The sequence below is a fragment of the Nomascus leucogenys genome, chromosome 17, assembly GCF_006542625.1.
Source record: "Nomascus leucogenys isolate Asia chromosome 17, Asia_NLE_v1, whole genome shotgun sequence".
Classification (NCBI taxonomy): Eukaryota; Metazoa; Chordata; class Mammalia; order Primates; family Hylobatidae; genus Nomascus; species Nomascus leucogenys.
Window position 1 is genome coordinate 72397054 of NC_044397.1, and position 22528 is coordinate 72419581.

At 32.5% G+C, this 22528-nt stretch overlaps 1 long non-coding RNA gene and 1 pseudogene across 1 annotated transcript; one reads left to right on the top strand and one right to left on the bottom strand.

Annotated features, from left to right (window-relative positions):
• The window catches only part of LOC100593437, a 128433-nt pseudogene that overhangs the window by 15782 nt on the left and 90123 nt on the right, over positions 1 to 22528 (top strand).
• Positions 1829 to 19644, bottom strand: LOC115830895. The gene is made up of 3 exons (XR_004026426.1): positions 19632 to 19644; positions 7481 to 7486; positions 1829 to 2321 (listed from the first exon to the last, which is right to left on the bottom strand). It is a non-coding gene; the product is annotated as an uncharacterized LOC115830895 (long non-coding RNA).

Consider the following 22528-nt stretch of genomic DNA (forward strand, 5'->3'; position numbering starts at 1 on the left):
TGTATAGAGTATTTTGTTACCCAGGTAATAAGCATAGTACTCAATAGGCAGTTATTCAGTCTTCACCCTCCTCATACCCTTCACCCTCAAGTAGGCCCCAGTGTCTGTTGTTCCCTTCTTTGTGTCCATGTGTACTCAGTGTTTAGCTCTGCTTATGAGTGAGAACGTGCAGTATTTAGTTTTCTGTTCCTCCATTAATTCACTTAGCATACTGGCCTCTAGCTCCTTCCATGTTGTTGCAAAGGACATTATCATGTTCTTTATAATGGCTGCGTAATATTCATGGGGTATATGTACCACATTTTCTTTATCCATTCCACCATTGATGGCATTTAGGTTGATTCCATGTCTTTGCTATTGTGAATAGTGCTGCAGTGAACATACATGTGTATGTGTCTTTATGGTAGGCTAATTTATATTTCTTTGGGTATATACCCAGTAATGGGATTGCTGGGTTGAATGGTAGTTCAGTTTTAAGTTCTTTGAGAAATTTCCAAACTGCTTTCCACAGTGTTTCAACTAGTTTATGTTCCCACCAGCAGTGTTTAAGCATCCCCTTTTCTCCACAACCTCACCAGCATCTGTTATCTTTTGACTTTATTTTTTTACATCACAACATGGTTTATTATGTGAATTTTTTACAATACAAACAAAAAATACAGAAATGCAATATATGAATACAGCTAAATGCAGAATGGTGACTTTTTTCTCTTCAAGGGGGCATGATTCCCATTTCTAGTAAAATAAAGAGACTGCATATATGTAGAAACAGGTTGGTCATTAGCTTCACAATTTTGCCTAGAAATGATCTATAAATGCTTTTTTTCCCCCAGCTACTTACCATAAAGTGTAAAAAGGCAGTTAAAGGAAAGTTTCCATGTTGGTTCCTACCATATGAAAGATGCTATATTCTATTTTAGCAGGGTCAATATATGGAAAGTATCTAAATGCTATTACAAAAATGAAGCAGTAATGAGATTCTGGCTGAAGAGGGCACTAAATGAGAATAATATACAAAGAATCCAAAACAAAAAAACAAAAAGAGGTTGTTATAAAAAAAGCTCTAGGTGCACTGTAAGCATATAGGGTTTTTTTTCATGTGTATTTTTAAACAATGGAAGTGTCAAAAAATAGGGTCAACTGTGTTACACTAAATTACATTATTGTATATGCTGCATTGAATGGAACCTTTGTATTATAATCATCATAGAGAAGCACAGTTTGCATATTATGGCAGTTTATCCTCAGTGAAAACCTTTCAGAGTCCTTTTATTTTGGAATCTCCTGTAAACTATCAAACCACCAGAACATGATTGTACAACAGTAAAATGTTCTCTTGCATTAAATTGAAGATACCTGTTTAATAAAAAAAGAAAAAGAAAATTTAGGAAAGGTACTTAGAGCTGTTAGTTTCTAAGTACACAACACCCTAGACAATTCAAGGCATCTTAATCTCCATCAAGAACAACAACAAAAATAATTTTTGTCATGCTGTTAAATCCATCATTATGGATAAAACTGGTGCAAATTGGTCAAACGGATCCAACAAACACTGACGTCCCAGCTGGCATATTAGCAACTAATACATAACTGGTGGTCAATGGAGAGTTTAAAAGATCTTCCCTTTCTTCTTGTTCTTTTCCAAGGTCCTCGAAGAGTTCTGTTGTTCTAAAATATGTTGTTGAGTTTCCCAGTTTGCTTTCTCGTCCTCAAACTGTGGACATTTTTTCTCTAATTCTTTGTGCTGTGCTTCCAAATTCTTTTTCATTTGCTCATGGTGCTGCTGGAGCTTTATCTTTTCAACAAGATAATTTTCTTCATCATCTGTTTCTGGAAATTCATATATTTTAATTCTATGCTCTTGGATTTCTTTCATTATCTGTTTTGTAAACTGTTGGCATTCCTCTGGTGTGAGTGTGTCTGCTTTGGCAATAAGTGGGATGATATTCACTTTTTCATGCAAATGTTTCATAAACTCAGTATCCAATGGTTTAAGTCTCAACAAAAGGCAATGGCAAGTAGTTACAAACATGTACTACCCAATCCTGCCTGAAGGTGGGAGTCTTCAGTTATGTAATGGTCCATGCCCTATAGGAGCAATGAAGTATAAACAACACTGTACCCTGTTATCAGGCATCTGACGTCTGTTCACTCGCGATTCTGCATTTAGGTAGTCCTCAAATTTACTATCAATGTAATCGATAACAGGCTGCCAGCAATTACTATTATCCACTGCATCTCCAAATCCTGGGGTATCAACTATTGTGACCAGCAACAGAACACCACCTTCTTTGATTAAAACTTTGGATTGTTCCACGTTTCTCCAGTGCTAGATTTCTAGGAGACCACACTCTTCTCTTCCTGTTCCTTCCCTAGATAAAAATGGAGCACAAAGTTCTGACTACAGATTTCTTCAAGAAAGACCAGTGGATTCGGTAAGAGCCAGAGCCCAGGCTCAGGCGAGGCGAGTACGCGGCCGGGGCTGCAGCGGGCGCTGGCCATTGAGGAGCTTCTGCGCGACCATGCGATCGTGCCTGCCAGGCGCCGGCCGGTTGGCGCGCAGAGCCTGCTCACGCCGAGTCTGGCCCTTGCTGCCCCCGGCCCCGCAGTCCAGGAAGTCTAAAGCTCCTCGTGTAGCTTTTTATTATTTATGTAAAATGTTTGTGTTTCTTTTTTCATATCTAAAAGTTACTGTAATTCTCTGTGGTATTGGTTCCCAGTACATCCCAGTAATGCAGAATGGACAATTTAAATTTCCACATGCTTCAGCTGAATTCTAGAATGACTTTTTAATTTTTTAAGATTCCTTTTTCCTTAACTTTTTCCCGTAGTTGTTCACTTATTACTTTGCCAGCACTTACATTTCTCTTCAATGTTTTTTGAAACAGAAAAGTGGTGGTATATAAAAGTTGTTGCTACACATACAGGAGAAGCATGTTGAGGTGTGCAGGGGCAGTGCCGTGTCCTATTTTCTGACCTCCTTGCTGGAGTATTAAATTTCTTATGTCATGCATATGTAGAGAAAAATGAGCTTTTGTATTTAAAATATTTAATGGTAAATTACAATGTTATTTTTGAAACTAATTTTGATTGCTTCATGCAAGGCAGGAAGTATTTCAATTTCTTTTTAGTATACTTTAAAAAGTTAACTATATTTTGTTGTATTATAGTAAAGGTAATGGAATAATTTAGATTTTATCATTTTGCAATTAGTCTTTCTTTTCAGTGACAGACTGTTTTTAGGGTGAAACTTATTGGTATCAATTCTCTCTATTAAGGACCTCGAGCAATGATAGAAGGCCCTTCATTGCACTCTGTCTTTCCAATGTTGCTTTTATGCTTCCCTGGCAGTTTGCTCAGTTTATTCTTTTTGCACAGGTAAGATGACTTTTTAAATTCATTTTTATTTTTATTTTAAGTTCTGGGGTACATGTGCGGGATGTACAGCTTTGTTACGTAGGTAAATGTATGCCATGGTGGTTTTTGCACCTATCAACCCATCACCTAGGTATTAAGCCCAGCATGCATTAGCTGTTTTTCCTAATGCTCTCCCCAGCCCATCCCCTGACAGGCCCCAGTGTGTGTTGTTCCTCTCCCTGTGTCCATGTATTCTCATTGTTCAGCTCCCACTTATAAGTGAGAACATGTGGTGTTTGGTTTTCTGTTCCTGTTGCTGAGGATAGTGGCCTCCAGCTCCATCCATGTCCCTGCAAAGGATCTGATCTCATTCCTTTTTATGGCTGTGTAGTATTCCGTGGTGTATATGTACCACATTTTCTTTATCCAGTCTATCACTGATGGGCATTTGGGTTAATTCTATGTCTTTGCTATTGTGAATAGTGCTGCAGTGAACACATGGGTGCATGTGTCTTTGTAATAGAATGATTTATATCCCTTTGATTTGTATTCCTTAATTAATTTATATTAATTAAGTTGAATGCAAGATGTACCTGGTTGTTTCCATAGAAATTTTAAAATATGGTTACATTTATGCCCTAAAAGATTTTCAAAGTAGGGAATAAAGTTTACTTAAAGGTATGATTTTTATGAAATAATATAATTCCACATTATTTTACTGTATTGGTTAGTTTGACAGATTTTAAGGCTCGACATGTGAAAGAGTTTTTCTATTATTTTTATTCACAAATGTTATTTTTGGTGTTTGAGATAATATCTGTGTATATCTACCTATAGATTTTCCTTTTGTCCTGGGAATCATTCTGGGTGCCAAGCTACATAGCATGCTAAGGGCCAATCCTACTCTTCACAGCAGGACGTTCTGCTTCTAATCCAGCTAAATGTTGGCTGTTTTATCTGTGGAGCAGAATTTTACCTGGCATCATTTCTGCGAGCTTTAGTCATAAAGCTCATCATTGCTTAAGAGAGCTGAGCCCATATACTGTTTCCAAAGCAACTACGTAACTAGTACCAAGAAACTGAATTGGGGAAGCAAAAAGTAAATGGAGAATTTTGATGAAATTTCATGACACTAAGATTTTCCATCAGAGCTCCTTCCTGCATAACAAGTACTGATGATAATAATAATATTCTATATTGGAAGTGAAAAATTCTGCCAAGAGGTCTCATGCTGCCAATAGCCTACAAAGAATGAAATTATAACCCCAGCTCAATTGGTGCTGCATGTTTAAAGTATTCCCTCTCTTTTACTTCATGATAGTTGGCCCCTTTCAGGTTATAACACAGACATTATTTCTATGGTTTTCATTATTTGCACATGCCAACAGAGTAGAATAGATTTTTAATGAGCATCACTTCATTGCAAGCAAATTTATTAATCCAGTGGTACTGATGAAACTAAGAACCTCTTTGGGGCCGGGCACGATGGCTCACACCTGTAATTCTTGGACTTTGGGAGGCTGAGGCGGGTGGATCACGAGGTCAGGAGTTCAAGACCAGCCTGGCCAAGATGGTGAAACCCTGTCTTTACTAAAAATACAAAAAAATTAGCCGGTTATGGTGGCGGGCACCTGTAATCTCAGCTACTCGGGAGACTGAGGCAGAGAATTGCTTGAACCCGGGGGGAGGTGGAGGTTGCAGTGAACCGAGATCGCACCACTGCACTCCAGCCTGGGTGACAGCGAGACTCAGTTTCAAAAAAAAAAAAAAAAAGGAAGAAGAAGAAGCTATTGAGTAAGTTTGATATTGCTGTAATGATTTTCTAGCCATTCTCTGGATATATACTAGGCTTTTATTTTCTTTACTAATGTATATAGTTTTATTTGTATGTGTGCATTTCATGCTTACAGAGGGATAATTCAATGTTATTTGTTATTTTCTGGGATTACTTTAAGATTTATTCTTAATTGTGTTTTTCATAGATTAAGGCTAAAATTAGTTCATCGTGCCACCACACCTGGCTAATTTTTTAATTTTTTTAGAGATGAGGTATCACCATCTTGCCCAGGCTGCTCTTGAACTCCTGGGCTCAAGCAGTCCTCCCATCTTGGCCTCCTAAAATGCTGGGATTATAGGTGTAAGCCACCATGCCTGGCCCAATTTTTTTTTATGACGTCTGTGCTCTCCTGGAATTTTCAGTCCTATCTGTTATTTCCTTGAACATTTGAAGCAAAACTAAAGACATATCTGATTATGCCAGACAAGTGTTTGAGTGATCTCCAAGCTAAGAATAGTTTTTTATATATTTAAAGAGTTATAGAACAAAAATAGAAAAAGAATATACAAGAGACTGTATGTGACCAACAAAGCCTAACATATTTATTATCTGGCCTTTTATATATCAAATGTGCTGATCCCTGATCTAAATCTTTTGTGGATCTATTTCTATTGTGTTAGTGATAGTGTCTTATCTCTATCTATGCTGGGTTATTTTTGATTTGGTGCTGGATATTATAAATGAAAAATTGGAGAGGCAAGTAAAAAGCACTAATAAATCTTGAACCACCTTATGCAATCAGATTGAGATGATCCGTAGATGGGTTTCAGTCTTTCTGAGGGCTGCTTGATTTCTGGTCCACTATTATAGTATGGCCTTTTGAAACTCCAAACTAAAGCACCCTTCTTGGTGCACTCTGACTGCTGAATCTGCTGAAATGCCTGCTCAGCTTGTTGGTCTCCCAACTGCCTCTCAGCTGGCAGGCATCTGCCTCTGTTGAAATTGGCAGATACCTCTGGGAGAAAAGTGGCCCAAAATGTCATGCTCATCGGTATAGATTGCCATCTATCTTTTTTATTCCTCATTTGTTTTGTTAATAATCTGTGGCTTTTGTACATATTTTTAAAATATGTTTATTTATATCTTTATATTTTTCCCAGCCATTCTAGTTCTTAGTGGGAAGATTGGTTCAAATTCCTTTGCTTACCATCATTAGAACTGTAGCCCTCCTCTTATATTTACTTTGCCTGTGAATAGTAAAGTGTTAGTTTTCTATACTTTTTTCACTTTTGCTTTTTTATATTATTTCAGATAGCATCATTATTTCCCATGTATGTTGTGGGATACATTGAACCAAGCAAATTTTGGAAGATCATTTATATGAACATGGTAACATTTTTAATATATATAAGTCAAATATTAAGATAGGTTCTCAGAGTTTATAAAATAGAAATGATTCTGTTTTATAGGGTACCTCCTTTTTGGTAATATTTAATACATATGGTATTGGTGATACCCAGAAGGAAAACTGGAAATGTATATTATAGATGTCATATTATAACAGATTATACTTTCAACTAGACGTAGATGTGTTTTACTCTCTAAAAGTTTTATTTTTATGTTTTATTTATTATTATTACTACTTTTAAAACTGCCTTTTCTTTCTCAGACATGAGATTTTTAGCATTTTGCCTGAATATGACACTCTAACTGAAATTTTATATTCTTGCAATTTTGTTTTTGGCTTAGGTCCCAAACATACCTTCCTTAAAACCATAAAAAGTTAGTAAAGCTTCATAAATAATAGAAGTCCTGAAGTCTAACAAAAATAAGATTAGTAAAACTGGTATTTATAACTAAGTCTTTCTTGTTATATTACTCCATTGATAAAACAATAGAAATCATAGACTTATTTTTCATTGTTCCAAGTAGCAGATAGAGAAAAAGTTAAATTCTGCCAGATAGAGTTTATAGTCTTGAATTTTAATACTTAGAATCCAGCAGTGACTTGAAATTCTATTAACATTTGGCCAAGAATCATTCATCCTTATGCAAATAAATTTGCATTAGAAATGGCTATATACCTACAAAGTATGCATTATGCCAATATATGTAATAACCATAAAATGTATTTTTTTCACTTTTTTTCAGATTTCAGTTATCCTTAGTTTCATTTTGATGTTTGGAAATTTAATGTACTTCTTATTATTTTTCGTCTTTGTTAATGATGTGGGTGTTTAGTTCATAAAGTTGGGTTTTTTTTAACTTACCAAATGGCACGTTTTCCTGTCTAAAACAGGTATAAGAGAATAAATAGGCCCTTTCCCGATTATCGTTCAACATGACACAGTTCTTCCCAAGCAAACCTTTTTCTCTGTCTTATCCTTGAAAAATATTACAGTATGAAGTGTTTCTTTTTAAGACAGTGCCCAAGTAAATATTTAAAAATTATCAAGTAATAAGACTTACTTTAAACATATCCCATTTTATGATAAAAATGACTTCTTTTCTCCTAAGTCACTTGAGGAGGTTAAGTACTCATTGCAGTGACACTGCCATTGCCCAAAACATTTTTGGAACTCTTCAGAGTTCCCTTCACAGACTATGGCACATTCTTCAGAATGTCTTCACTGGTTGCAAATCTTTGCCTTTCAAGAGTGGACTTGATTTTTGGAAATGACCAAAATTTTGTGAATATTTTGTGTGATTGGGCTGGGTAATACAGATCTTGCTCAAACGATGGTGTGACAATAAAGTCATAAGACCAATTATTTTGCACCTATAACTAAATTATTTCTGAAGGCAGTTTAGAAAGTGTGGTTCCAAAGTACTTTGAGCAATGGCAAGATAATTAGAATAAGTGTGCAGTCTCCTCACAGGAACTACATGGAATGACACTCGTTTGGAAGGGTGGTTTAGTAAATCAGTTCTATTACATTGTTGTCATATTTCTGGTATCTATAAGCCAGAACCTAGAATATTCTCCTCTACCTCCCATCTCCACACTGATCAGAAATGATACCAACTACAGTAATGCCAAAATATAGCACTTTTCCATGTATGGTGCAGTGATTTAATCTTTTAGGATTGCCCTTATGTTTTAACATTTTTGCTTTCCATATCCTTTTCCCCTCATAGTAATTAATCCCTCCTCTTTCTCTCCCCCCCAAAAATGCTCTTTCTTTCCAACATTTTGTCAAACTATTTCACCATCACAGAGCAGAGGACTCCTAATAGTGTGCTCATCTACCTCTTTTAATGAAAACATTTTTTATTTTGAAATATAGTACAGATAAAAACTGCATAAAGCAAATGTTTTGTGTGCTTAGTGCTGGCTAATGCTGATAAGTACAATCTCCCCTCCGTGTCTGCTGGGATTGATTGCAGGACACCCCCAACCCCTGTGAATACTAAAATCTGCAGATGTTGAAGTTTGTTGTGTAAAATGGTGTGTTATTTGCATATAATCTATGCAAATCTTCCTATATATTTTAAATCATCTCTAGATTACTTATAACGTCTAATGCAATATAAATACTATGCAAATAGTTGTATACTATATTTTTTCATTTGTACTTTTTAAACTGTATTATTATTATTATTTCAAATATTTTCTATCTGCTGTTGGTTGAGTCTGCAGCAGTTGGAACCCATGGATGTGGAGGGCTGACTGTGTTATGTATTATGTGGCAAACATTCTTAAACTACCATTATATCAAAATTATAACTTTCTAAACGAGTGTAGAAGCCCTCCATGTGACCTGTCCCAAAGCACTCCCTTGTGCTGCCCTAAAACAGTAATGACTGTCTTGACTGCTATGATAGTAACTTTCCAGCATTCCTTTATAGTTTCATCACTTAAGTTTCTCTTTTAGCTACAAGTTTCCTGCATATCTGCCTGGTTTTATCCTCATGAAATTTATTGAGGAACTGGAGTCATAGAACATGTGGAGGATTTCATGGTCCAGATTTTGCTTTTTGAGTTCTTGTGGTGTAGCTAAGTGTGTTCCTTTGTCTCATGCTATAGCTTAATATATTAGAAATTGGATCTGAAACTTGGATTGCTTCAGGCTTGATCACTTTGGCAAGTCTATAGTATTGTTCTTTCATTAAAAGGCACATAATGTCTGTCTTTATGGTACTAGCCTTCAGTGCCTTATGCTGGATCTGTTAATTCATTAGGGATTGCAAAGTGGCCACATTCTAATCTGTCATCTAAAGTTCATTTAGGAAAAGTAAAGTAAGTGTTGATTTACCTCCTTATTTGCAAGTTTTAAAAATAATGAATTGATTCCCTGTCATCTTCCAAATGTGGGCTCTTTGGGCTGGGTGTGTGTGTGTTTAGGTTTCATTAGGAACATAGGGATTTAAACATTTTTGATGTATTTCAAGTTAATTGAAATTAATATCTTTACTCATTCTCAGATTGTTTCTTTGTTGACCAGGGGAGCCTCTTTAGGTTTCTCCTAAGTTCTCTGACATGACACTGGTGGTCTGATAGCATACCTGTGTCATGTATGACAAGTTTTTCCAGGTTTCTCTTGTGTACTGCCCAAAACCTGGAGGAAGCCATTCCTGCAAGGCACCCTCCTTGCCTTTATTGGGGAAATGGTGTTTTAAGACCGCAGTCTGGGACCCAAGGTTGCTCATTGCTACTAAGTAGGTCATTGTTTCTAGGCCTTATTAGTGGGCAGAGCTAGGAAATATTACAGGTTGCAGGCTCTCTCTCTTTCTTAAAAAATCTACCATGAGAATATGTGTGTGTGCATGTGTGTGTGTGTGCGTGCATTTATGGTAAACTAGCTCACAAGTTCTGATGGATATTTCTAAATCAAATTCAACAATACAGGGTTTTTACTTAACTCTTTCTATCCTGTATTTGTTTTTTTGTTTCTCTTGGGTCTCAAGAAGCCTAGGGATGATAGAATATCATATATCCATTTGCCTTCTCCCTAAGTGTGTGCATGAGAATTGCTATACTGCACCACGCACATGATTATGAGAAATAAAGAATTTTTTGCATATCCTTCTTTCATTCTCTTCACCCAATTTTTTTTTGTTTTTTGGAGATGGAGTCTCGCTCTGTCACCCAGGTTGGAGTGCAGTGGAGCAATCTCGGCTCACTGCAAGCTCTGCCTCCCAGGTTCACGCCATTCTTCTGCCTCAGCCACCCGAATAGCTGGGACCACAGGTGCCCACCACCACGCTCGGCTAAGTTTTGTATTTTTAGTAGAGATGGGGTTTCACCGTGTTAGCCAGGATGGTCTCTATCTCCTGACTTCGTGATCCACCCACTTCGGCCTCCCAAAGTGCTGGGATTACAGGTGTGAGCCACCGTGCCTGGCCCTCTTCATCCATTTTTTTTTTAACTAATTCTGTATCTATGTTGTCAGAACATAGAGTATTGCATACTGTACCTTCTGCCCTATAAACCTTATTTCATGTTTTTATGTGAACAAATATGCATTTATTTATCACCAGTCTTTACGTCGTTATCTCCTAGTTATCTTGGTTATTTAGTCTTGTTCTACAAGAGAATTCCTTCAATTCTGATGTGTTTGTCACAGTTTGTTTTGTCGCCTTTTACTTGAAAGTGAAGTTGGCTCTGTAAAATTCTCGTCTCTTTTTTCTTTTTCTTTTTTTTCTTTTTTTGAGATGGAGTTTTGCCCTTGTTGCCCAGGCTGGAGTGCAGTGGTGCAATCTTGGCTCACTGCAACCTCCAGCTCCTGGGTTCAAGTGATTCTTTTGCCTCAGCATCCCGAGTAGGAGTAGCTGGGATTACAGGCGCCCACCACCACGCCCAGGTAATTTTTGTATTTTTAGTAGAGACGGGGTTTCACCATGTTGGCCAGGCTGGTCTCGAACTCCTGACCACAGATGATCTGCCCTCCTCTGCCTCCCAAAGTGCTGGGATTACAGGTGTGAGCCACCACACCTGGCCGTCTCTTTTATCTTTTGTGTTGAGTACTTGTTTTACTTCTGTCCAAAAGGGTTTCTGTTAAAAGTGTTACAAGTTTTGATACGTTATAAACGTATCACTTTCTCTTGAATACTTTTTATCTTATTTTTTTTATTTCTAAAGTTTTCTTCTCTTCACCTTTTATAGCTCTTAAGGCATTATTGTTATGTTCATTTCCTCATGTTCCTTCTACTTTAATTTTTATGTCTGAAATTATTGTTTTATTTCAAATTCTTTGATTTCTGTCAGCTCATTTCTCAGTTTTTCTAATTTTGATTTGTGTCATTCTTTCACATATTTTAGTATTTTTAAATGTCTTATTTTAAATGGCTTATTTTGAAATATAAGTTTTGTTTAATTATACAGTCTTTCATCCTCAAGTAACAGTGTTAGCTATAGGATTTTTCAGAGAAGCCCTTTATCAGGTTGAAGAAGTTCCCTTCTGTTCAGTTTGCTGAGTTTTTTCAAAAACGAATTTTGAAGATATGATATAATCATATAGTTTCTCTTTTCTGTTTTGTTAATGTGCTGCATTATATTGGTTGATTTTCAAATGTTACAGCATCTTTGCATTGCTTGAATAGACCTCACTTTGGTCATGCTGTTTTATTATTTTTTGTTGGATACAGCTTTCTAAAATTGTGTTTATAATTTTTGCACCTAAGTTCATGACAATAATTGGTTCATAGTTTTCTTATGACATCTTTGTCTTTTTTTGTTTCATGGCAATGCTGGTCTCATAAAATGAGTTGTGAAGTGTTCTCTCATCTCCAGTTTTCTGAAGAGTTTATGTAAAATCATTATGATTTCTTCCCTAAATATTTGGTAGAATTTACCAGTGAAACCATCTAGGACTTTCTTTGTAGGAATGTTTTTAACTACAAGTTCCATTTCATTAATAAGGTATAAGGCTATTCGTGTTATCCATTTCCTCTTGAGTGAACTTTGGTTGTATCTTTCAAGGAATTTTTAAATTTTATTTATTATGTCAAATTTATTGACAAAGGCGTAATATTTTATTTCTTTTATGCATCTATAGTATCTGTAGTGATAGTTCCTCTTTCATTCCTGGTATTAGATGTTTGTGTTCTATTTTTTTTTTCTGATCAGTCTGGTTAGAGGTATATCAATTTTAATAATTTTCTCAAGGAAGCAGCTTTTGGTTTCATTGATTTGCTGTACTGTTTTTGTTTTCTGTTTCATTGATTTCTACTCAATCTTTATTACCTCATTTCTTCTGCTTACTTTGGGTTTTGCTCTCCTTTTTTTCTAGGTTTTTTTTTAAAGGTATAAAGCCAGGTCATTGACTTGAGACCTTTCTTGTTTTTTTTTTTTTTTTTTTAAACACAGGCATTTAGTGCTATAAACTTTTCTCAAGGCACTGCTTTATCAGCATCCTACATATTTTGATAAAGTGCATTCTTAAATTTATTTCATGTTATTGTCATACATTTTACTTAAACATATGATATAGAAATCTCAATAAATTTTTGTTTTTATTTAAACAGTAAATTACCTTTTAAAAGTATTTTAAATTTTTAAAACGTTATATATTTATCCCATAGTTACAATTTTCAGTGCCCTTTACTTGTGTACAGCCAGATTGACCTACTGTGTTCCTGCTGTCTGAAAGACCTCCTTTAACATTTCCTTTAGTGCAAATCACCTGGTCATGAAGTCTTTATTTTGCCTTCATTTTTGAAATGTATGTTTCCTGGGTGTAGAATTGCAGGTTAACAGCAATTTTCTTTAAGAATTTAAAAGATGCTGCTTGACTTGTCTTGTTGTTTGCATTTTTTTCTTGTGAAATCTGTTGATATCCCTACGCTTTCATCTGTAAATAATATGTTACTTCTCTAGCTATTCCTAGCTAAAGATTTTCTATTTACCACTGATTTTGAGCAGTTTGTTTATATAATGTGCCTTACTATAGCTTTCTTTATGTTTCTTGTATTTAGGATTCATTGAAATTCTTAGATCTTTAGGTTTACAATTTTTATCAAATTTGGAAAAATTTTGGCCAGTATTTCTTCAAATATTTTTCTGCCTCCCCACCTCACTTTCATTTAGGGACTCTCATTACATGCATATTGGGCTGCTTGAAATTGTTCAGTGGTTCATGGAGCCTATGTTTATTTTTGTTCTTTATTTAATTTTGGATAGTTACTATTGCTGTGTCCTCGAGAGTTCACTAGTTGTTTTTCTGCAGTATCTAACCTGTTGTTAATCACATCCAGTGTATTTCTCATTTAAGTCATTGTAGTTTTCATATCTGGAAGTTCATTTTGGATCTTTGAAGTATTTTTGTGTCTCTAGTTAACATGTTCTCTCTCTGTTACCACTTCTTCACCTTGTGTAATACAGTTATACCAACTGCCTCAGTGCCTCCACCTGCTAATTCTGTCATCTGTGTCAGTTTCAATTAATTGTTACTTCTCCTCATATCGGGGTTGTGTTTTCTTGAGTGTTTGCCTACTTGGAATGTTTACTTGGATGCCAGGCTTTGTGACTTTTACCTTGTTAGCTGCTGGATATTTTCTTATTCCTATAGATATTCTTGAGCTTTTTTCTGTGATACAGTTAAGTTACTTGAACATAGGTTGATCTTGTCGGGTCTTGCTTTTAAGATTTGTTAGCTGGAATTAAAGTAGTGGTTAGTTTATGGCTAATATTGCTGCTCTCTGAAGCAAACTCTTCTGTGTAGACTACCTGACGTGCCCTTTGGCTGCACTATTTTATATTCCCACCAACAGTGCATAAGCATTCCAATTTTTCTACATTTTTGCCAAGACTTGTTACTTCTGCTTTAATTTTTGTTTGTTTTGTTTTATAATGGCCATCCTAACAGGTTTGAGGTGGTATCTCATTGTTGTTTTGATTTACATTTCCCTGATGATAAGTGATGTTGAACATCATTTTAAATACCTGTTGGACATTTGTATTTATTCTTTGGGGAAATGTTTATTCAAATCCTTTGCTCATTTTTAATAGAAATATTTGTGTGGGTTTTTTTTCTTTTTTCGCTATATTCATCAGAGATACTGGCCTGCAGTTTTCTTGTAGTATCTTTTTCTGGATTTCATATCAGAGTAATGCTGGCCTCATAAAATGTGTATAGAAGTGTTCTCTTCAGTTTTTTGGAAGAGCTTGAGAAGGATTGCTGTGAATTCTTACTGGACTATAAATCATGCTGCTATAAAGACACATGCACACGTATGTTTATTGCGGCACTATTCACAATAGCAAAGACTTGGAACCAACCCAAATGTCCAACAACGATAGACTGGATTAAGAAAATGTGGCACAAATACACCATGGAATACTATGCAGCCATAAAAAATGATGAGTTCATGTCCTTTGTAGGGACATGGATGAAACTGGAAAACATCATTCTCAGTAAACTATCGCAAGGACAAAAAACCAAACGCTGCATGTTCTCACTCATAGGTGGGAATTGAACAATGAGAACTCATGGACACAGGAAGGGGAACATCACACTCCGGGGACTGTTGTGGGGTTGGGGGAGGGGGGAGGGACAGCATTAGGAGATACACCTAATGCTAAATGACGAGTTAATGGGTGCAGGAAATCAACATGGCACATGGATACATATGTAACAAACCTGCACATTGTGCACATGTACCCTAAAACCTAAAGTATAATTTAAAAAAAAAATGTTTCATAGAATTCTCCAGTAAAGCCACCTGGTTTGAGGTTTTCCTTTGTTGAGAAAATTTTTTATTACGGATTTAATATCCTTATTGGTTATAGGTCTGTTGAGTTTTTTGTGTTTTCATAATTTACTGTTGGTAGCTTGTATGTTTCTAGAAATTTATTTCTTATAAATTATCTAATTTGTTGGCATATAATTGTTCATAGTTGTCTCTATAATCTATTTTGCTTGGTATTTTAGTTTTTTAGGGTGAGAAAGTAAATGTGGTTCCTGTTATACAAACTTGGACAGAAGCAGAAGTTTCATTCTGATTGATTTTAGTTACTTTGGGTGAAACATTACCATGTTTCAGTGAGGAAGAAATATAATTATACTCAAAATATTCCCCACTAAATATATTTATATAAAATATGTATAAAATATATATACATATATAAATATACATATAAATATATATAAATATATAAATATATAAATGTATATAAATATATATAAAAATATATATGTAAATATATATAAATATATATAAACATATATAAATAAATATATAAACATATATAAATATATAAATATATAAAAATATATAAATATATATAAATATATAAATATATATAAATATATAAATATATAAAAATATATATATAAACATATATAAATATATAAATATATACACATACATATAAATATATATAAATATATAAATATATATAAATATATATAAATATATAAATATATGTAAATATATATAAATATATAAATATATAAACATATATAAATATATATAAATATATAAACATATATATAAACATATATAAATATACATAAACATATATATAAATATATGTGAATATATATAAATATATAAACATATATAAATATATATATAAACATATATAAATATATATAAACACATATATAAATATATAAACACATATATAAATATATATAAACATATATATAAATATATATACCTATATATAAATATATATCTATATATAAATATATATCTATATATATAAATATATATCAACATATAAAAATATATATAAATATATATAAAAATATAAATATATATAAAAATATATATAAATATATAATATATATAAAAATATATATAAAATATATATATAAAATATATAAAATATATAAATATATAAATATATATAAATATATAAAAATATATATAAAAATATATATAAATATATAAAAATATATAAATATATATAAAAATATATAAATATATAAATATATATAAATACATATATAAATATATAAATACATATATAAATATATAAATGCATATATAAATATATATAAATATATACATATATGTAAATATATATACATATATATAAATATATATAAAATATATAAATATATATATAAATATATATAAATATATAAATATATATAAAATATATAAATATATAAATATATATAAAATATATATTAAAAATATATAAATATATAAATATATATAATATATAAATATATAAATATATAAATATATAAATATATAAATATATATAAATATATAAATATATATAAAATATATAAATATATAAAATATATATAAAAAATATATAAAAATATATAAATATAAAAATATATAAAAATATATAAAAATATATAAATATATAAAAATATATAAATATATAAAATATATAAATATATAAAATATAAATATATAAATATATAAATATATAATATAAAATATATAAATACATATATAAATATATATAAAAATATATAAAAATATATAAATATATATAATATATATAAAAATATATAAATACATAAATATATATAAATATATCAATATATCAATATATATCAATATATATCAATATATAAATATATAAATATATATCAATATATAAATATATATCAATATATAAATAGATATCAATATATAAATATATATCAATATATAGATATCAATATATAAATATATATAAATATATATCAATATATATCAATATATATCAATATATAAATATATATCAATATATCAATATATCAATATATAAATATATATAAATATATAAATATATGTAAATATATATAAATATATAAATATATATAAATATATAAAAATATATAAATATATAAAAATATATATAAATATATACATATATAAAAATCTATAAATATATATAAAAATATATAAATATATAAAAATCTATAAATATATATAAATAAATATATAAATATATATAAATATACAAATAAATATATAAATATATAAATATATAAATATATATAAATATATAAATATATAAATATATATAAATATATAAATATGTATAAATATATAAAAATATATAAATATATATAAATACATATAAATATATATAAATATATAAATTTATAAATATATATAAATATATAAATATATAAATATATATAAATATATAAAAATATATAAATATATATAAATATATAAATATATATATAAATATATAAATATATAAATATATAAAAATATATATAGATATATAAAAATATATAAATATATAAATATATAAATATATATAAATATATAAATATATATAAATATATAAAAATATATATAAATATATAAATATATAAATATAAATATAAAATATATAAATATATATAAATAATAATAATTATATATATATATATAAAATTATATGGCTGCGCGAGGTGGCTCATGCCTGTAGTCCCAGCACTTTGGGAGCCCGAGGCGGGCGGACCATGAGGTCAGGAGCTCGAGACCATCCTAGCTAACACGGCGAAACCCCATCTCTACTAAAAATACAGAAAATTAGTTGGGCGTGATGGCGGGTGCCTGTAGTCCCAGCTCCTCGGGAGGCTGAGGCAGGACAATAGCGTGAACCAGGGAGGTGGAGCTTGCAGTGAGCCGAGATACGCCACTGCACTCCAGCCTGGGTGACAGAGTGAGACTCTGTCTCAAAAGAAATAAATAAGTAAATAAATAAAAATAAAAATAAAATTATACTCAGAAAATATTCCCTACTATTCCTTCCAGCCCATTCTCTCCACCTTTCTTTTCACCCTGTTACTGCCTATTCCTTGTAGGTAAGAAATCTCATTCGTTTTCTGGTTGACCCATTTAGTTGGGCTTTTTTGAGTACTAGTAACTGTTATATGTATTTTTTTATATCTCCTCTTGTTATATTAAAGATAGACTTTTGCACTTTTTTTTGCATTTAACAACATATTTTTTGCATTTAACATCATATCAGTTCATAGAGATTTTCCTCATTCTTTCTGGTAGTTTCCTAGTGTTCTACTGTGGATTTACTGTAATTCAGTCACTCTCCTATGTCTGGGCATTTAGGTTGTTTCCTAAATTTTGCATTTACAAACAATGTTGCAATGAATAATCTGATACATTTATATTTTCCTACTGGAAGTTTAGTAATCTTGGCTCACTTTGGGAATTTCTACACCAACAAAATGATATTTTGAATCCAAATCTAAATAATATGCAAGTCCAAGAATTCAGCTTCTCATGAGAGCACTGTTTTCACCCCAAACTTGGGAATAAACAAATAACCTATCAACTTGTAGAGATGGTAGGTGAAGTATTCTTAGTCACTGTGTGTCTTAGTCAGTTTGGGCTGTTACAACAAATTTATCACAGACAGGATGGCTTAAACAACAGGAACTTATTTCTCACAGTTCTGGAGGCTGAGCAGTTCAAAAATCAAGGTGCCAGCTGATTTGGTTCTTGGTGAAAGCCCTTTTTTTTTTTTTTTTTTTTTTTTTTGAGACGGAGTCTCGCTCTGTCACCCAGGCTGGAGTGCAGTGGCGCGATCTCGGCTCACTGCAAGCTCCGCCTCCCAGGTTCACGCCATTCTCCTGCCTCAGCCTCTCCGAGTAGCCCTTTTTGTGGTTTGCAGACAGAAGCCTTTTTCTGTGTCCTCACATGGTAGAGAGAGACATCAACTCTCTAGTCTCTTGTAATACGGGCACACTAATCCCATTCATGACGGTTTCACCCTCATGACTCAATTACTTCCCAGAGGCCCACCCTCCAAACACCATTACACTGAGGATTAAAGATTCAGTCTATGAATTTAAGGTGGACACAAATACTCAGTCCATAGCACTGCAGATATAGTTTTGAGGACCCTAGCTTTATGTATTAGTCTCAATTCCAACTTCTTACCTTGCATAGACCGAAGGCCTCTTCTGCTGCCCTCCCCTTACAATACAAGCCTATAGTTGTAATCTTATTCTACAGGCCTTTATAAAGACTGCCAGGGGTGGTGGTTCTCTGCTAATTAATACTGTATTTTTAAAAATTCACCTTTTTTCTAGCATCAGAAGTTCCTTCTCTTTCACAAGTGTATACATTTTTTAAACATGTTTAAATATTTTATTTGGCAGTTTGGAGAGGAAGGATTTTCATGTTAGTTTAGTTCACTAATGTTGCTGGATAACTCACATACAGACTTGCATGGATGCTCTCATCTGCTCACATACCATTTACCTTCGTAGAGGAATTATCCTGCAGAAAATGGCCCGGTTGTCTAAGTGAGGAAATAACTTGATTCAAGAGGCCAGCTTTTTGACACATAAACCATTTAACTCTCACCTCAAGGAAATTTGCCACGTCCAGAATTTGAAAAATAAACAGTTAAAGAGGAAAATGGCTGGTGATAGCTGAGATGGAACAGGGTGACTATGTAATTTTTGGAATGTACCATTTATACAAAATATAAATGTTAATTGAATTGAATTGTTTCATTTTCGCTTATATGCATTTTAGGCAATAATTCTAAAGGAAATAAAATTTAAAAACTGGGAGTAACTGAACTCAACTTTTGGGTAAGATTCAATGTTTTTAATGCAGTTCATTTAAATTCTACTTTTTATTTCTATAAACTGAACACAGTTAATAGGCTTTAAAATGCTAATGACTTATAGTTAATAAATAGCTACTGTCTTAAAAATAGCTACTATCTAAGGTAGATTGATATGTAAGGAAATAGTCCTTAGCAAAGACTAGAAATCATTTTCAAGAAGTTAGCTCACGTATTTCACAGCTAACTTTCAGGCCACTCTTCCTTTATGTTTCATTCTGCTATATCCATACAGCCTTGCTTTTTAAAATTTGTTTGTCTTGAGTTTCTCTCTTTAGCTTCAGTTAACCTTCCCTTCAACATAACTCAAGTTTGTAGTTTCTTTCCAGCCTTCTCCTTTTCTTTCCTCTGCATCTATCCATCATCTATCTCTCTTTCCTTCTGCTTCCAACTTTCGACTCTATTACTTTTGTCCTTTTAACATTTTCCTTACGGTCTCCCAGCCCCTTCTAATTTGAACTCAGCCACTACCTAATTTTTGTTTGGCTTCTTCCCAAATATGCAGATGGATGGCCCATATTACCTCCGTGGTTTCCTAGTAAAATAAGTTATTAGGCTGGTATTGCAACTCCTAAATTCTCTTAATATGAGACAGACGATATTCTTTTTCTCTGGTCTGTGATGTACTTCTGTTAAAAAATAAACCCTGGGCCACACACAGTGGTTCACACCTGTAATCACAGCACTTTGGGAGGCCGACGTGAACACACAGCTTCAGCCCAGGAGTTTGAGACCAGCCTGGACAACATGGCAAAACCCCGTCTCTACAAAAAACTAGAAAAACTAGTTGGGCATGGTGGCATGAGCTTGTGATCTCAACTACTCAGGAGGCTGAGGTGGGAGGATTGCTTGAGCCCAGGAAGGTTACAGTGAGCCATGATCACCCCACTGCACTCCACCCTGGGTGACAGAAGAAATGAACTGTATGTTTACATGTTATATATTGAGAGGATAAGTCTGGAAGTGTTACAAGTTGAGGAGTTAGGTTCCTACCTACAATACAAGAGAACAAAATAGAAGGAGTTGCTATTTTCTCCTTGTTGGAGGCATTCTCCCATCCTTTATGGTGAAAATATAGAAAGATTTGTCCACTAAGTTGTTGAATGAATGACATGATGCTTTTTTTGTCTTTTTATTATTCTTTATTGGTTCTATCAATTTGACTCTTTACCCAGGCCACCTGTCCTTAGGCATGCAGGCTTTGTAGAAATTCACATGTCGACATTACACTTGTAATATATAATTCTTTCACTTCAGAAAAATTGAGCAATTTAATAACTCAAAAGAAGGTCAGAATTTCAGTTGCAAACTATTGAAAAATGACAATAAATAGAAGAGTGTCCATAAACATCAAAAAAATTCTGCCAAGGCTGCACTCAAAGGAAAATTTACTGTCTTCATTTTCAACAACATTTTCAGTAGTAGACTGGAAAGAACATGAATTGACTAAGTTTTAAATTCAAGAATATCAAAGAAACAAAAAATCTAAGTAGGGAAAAGTTGAGATTTAATCAAATGTTCAGCTTATGTTTTTTAAGCCTCCGTAGGTATTATTTTCTGTTTTTAACTCTGTATATCTTTGGCAAAGATAAGTGTTTATTACACACAACCTGAACACGATATTTTTAGATCTAAGTGATTCACTTTAGAGTTTAACGTCAATAGAAGCAAATTCACTGTTTAATGGGAGACTCGAGTTTTAGGTGGCAAGGTAATTATTGACGTGAGCTCATGCTGAAATTTACAAAGGGGAACTTTGTGTGTGCCATGAGGCATGAGAATCATTACAAGAAGGGAAATGGAACCTCCAAGATAATCTAAAGCTCAGTACTAAGGCCAGATAAGGATAGTATGAGAAAGGATATTCTTACTCATGAGCGTAGATTCAAATTTTCACCTAGATTAAAAACATTCCTTACACACAAAAGTATAGAAGATTAGTAACTCAAGAGCAGCCGTATATGTGATACAGATAATCCATTCATGATAAAACTGGCTTATTCTAGGAATCCAAAGATGTTTCTGGAAAATCCAAAAATGTAAGTTATCACACTAACAGATTAAAAGAGAAAAATACGATCATCCTATTAAATGCAGAAAATAAAATTGATAAAATTGAAAAAATTGAACACCCATTTATAATGAAAACGTTTAACACAATAGAAATAACAGTTTTCTCAACCCAGCAAAATTCTTCAGCAGTCATTAGTCTTACTGATAACAAGGTATTTAGAGTGTTCTATTTAAAATCAAGATAAAGATAAATGTGCTTTTTCACATTTTATTAAAGTCCAAACTAGCCTAGTAATGCAAGAAAAGTAAATAATAGGAAAAGGAAAGAAACAGAAAGAAGGAAAATGTATTATAGTATCAGTATTTACCTAGAAAGAATAAAATAATTGACAAATTATTAGGAATTAGAAGAATTCAATACCATGGCTAGATATAAATTTAATATTCAAAAATCAATTGCATTTCTATTCTTTGGCAACAAACAGAAAACATATTTTTTAAAAATATGCCTTATGTATTAGGAAGAAAAATGCATAGGATCTGAATGAATCTAACAAAATATATATAGTATTTGTATGGAAATTTATTTTAAAAATTCTAAGACATAAATAGAAAAATAAAACACATTTATGTGTATGAAGGTTCATGTAATGCAGTTCTCTCCAGTTGATGTTCAGATTCAAAGCAATTTCAGCAAGATTGTCTTGCAGGTCACTTTTCACTAAATGATGCTGGAATAGTCTATCTAAGAAAAACCATATGTTATACACAAATATCAGTCCCAGGCCTAGCCGTTTTGAATGTTCCTAAGCTGGATGTCTTGTTGACATGTCTTTATACATTTATAATGCTCCAGGCTTTTCTTGATTTTCCTTGTGCTAGCCTTGGAA